Source organism: Balaenoptera musculus, chromosome 6, assembly GCF_009873245.2.
Source record: "Balaenoptera musculus isolate JJ_BM4_2016_0621 chromosome 6, mBalMus1.pri.v3, whole genome shotgun sequence".
In the NCBI taxonomy this organism is placed as follows: domain Eukaryota; kingdom Metazoa; phylum Chordata; class Mammalia; order Artiodactyla; family Balaenopteridae; genus Balaenoptera; species Balaenoptera musculus.
Genome location: NC_045790.1, coordinates 22,323,244 through 22,325,114, shown reverse-complemented (window position 1 = coordinate 22,325,114; position 1,871 = coordinate 22,323,244). Strand labels below are relative to the sequence as shown.

Sequence of the window (1,871 nt, the reverse complement as noted above, 5' to 3'; positions counted from 1 at the left end):
TTGACTCAAGTTTCCTTACCTAGCCCTTACCCCTTAGGCAATTAATTCAGGTCTGCCTATTCCAAAGTTCATACACATCCACTTTCCACTGCCCATTGGTGCACTACTCTAATAAACAGTCCAATAAATAGGAAAGGGAAGTGGAGATCTTTGCTTTTCATTATAGGCTGTTTAGATTCTAAAGAAGGTTTTCTGTTTTGTGGGATACTTACTATTTTATCTCTCAGATTTGAATTATAAATGCAGATACCTTATCTTCATTATGAAATTATAGACAGCTTGAGAGCAGAATATGATTCTACTTTGTATCTTTTAGAATATCTAGAACTGAGATAATAAATGAACAGACTAGGCATAAAAAGGAGAAGGATTTCAAGAAATATGGGTGGGAGTCCAGCCTGCAGGTGTCCACGCTGCTGCGGCCAGAAGGGAGTGGTCAGAACTGCTTGAATATCTACATTTCAGTTTCTGCACCTATCAAGAGTTTTAATTCATCATGGATAATCTGTCAGCAGAAGAAATTCAGCTGAGGGCTAACCAGGTTACTGATGAGTCTCCGGAAAGTACGAGGAGAATCCTGGGTTTAGACATTGAGTCCCAGGGTGCAGGAATCAAGACTATCACTATGCTGGATGAACAAGGGGAACAACTAAAACACACAGAAGAAGGCATGGACCAAATAAACAAAGACATGAGAGAAGCAGAGAAGACTTTAACAGAACTAAACTAGTGCTGTGGCCTTTGTATATGCCCATGTAATAGTATAACAAATGATGCCAGGGAAGATGAAATGGAAGAGAACCTGAATCAAGTGGGAAGTATCCTAGGAAATCTAAAAAACATGGCCCTGGACGTGGGCAATGAGATTGAGGCTCAAAATCGACAAATAGAACGGATCACAGAAAAGGCTCACACCAACAAAGATCGTATTGACAATGCCAATGCCAGAGCAAAGAAACTCATTGACAGCTAAAGCTACTGCTGTACTTTTTTTTAAAAATTTTTATTTATTTATTTATGGCTGCGTTGGGTCTTAGTTTCTGCGCGAGGGCTTTCCCTAGTTGTGGCAAGCGGAGGCCACTCTTCATCGCGGTGCACAGGCCTCTCACCATCGAGGCCTCTCTTGTTGCGGAGCACAGGCTCCAGACGCGCAGGCTCAGTAGTTGTGGCTCACGGGCCCAGTTGCTCCGTGGCACGCGGGATCCTCCCAGACCAGGGCTCGAACCCGTGTCCCCCTGTACTGGCAGGCAGATTCTCAACCACTGCGCTACCAGGGAAGCCCTGTACTTCTTTATCATTTATTCATTTCCCTAGCTCCTCCTTCAAAGTCATTACCTTTCCAGAGTTTGAAATTTTGTTTCCACACTCTTCTAATTGGGAGATGATGTGGAAGAAGATCTAGGAGTAACAGCCCCCCTATTCTTTCATTTTCTCTTTTTCCCTTGAGGGTAGACTGCTGCTTAGTTTTCCTTCTAGTATTTTCTTTCTCAGTCCATACTCTTAGGTTGGTTTTCATACATCACATATAGTGTTATTTTTCATTCTCTCCATTTACTTAGCAGGTTCTTCTGCTTTCAGAATTTGGAAGCATTGCCAAAGACAGCCATGTAAAAGGAAGCTGGGGGCACTGGGGGCAGGCACAAGGAGGAGAGGCAAGAGATAAGAGGTTGTTACCTCAGTAAAACCTGCAGACCCTAAAGCCAGAAGTTGCATAACCACAGTGAAAGTCTAGTTGGGTTTAATTTCTATTTAAGTTGCAGTTATTGCCAACTTAGGCCAGTGCTTGGTTTTGGAGTCTGTATACACAACATTTTTGTTATACATCACAATTTCACAACCTCTGCTTCAAAAAAGAATAGAATGAGTTTTCT

At 42.4% G+C, this 1,871-nt stretch overlaps 1 pseudogene; it reads left to right on the top strand.

Annotated features, from left to right (window-relative positions):
- Positions 1-324: 324 nt before the first annotated feature.
- LOC118897253 lies at positions 325-1,612 on the top strand (annotated as a pseudogene).
- The last annotated feature ends 259 nt before the right edge of the window (positions 1,613-1,871 follow it).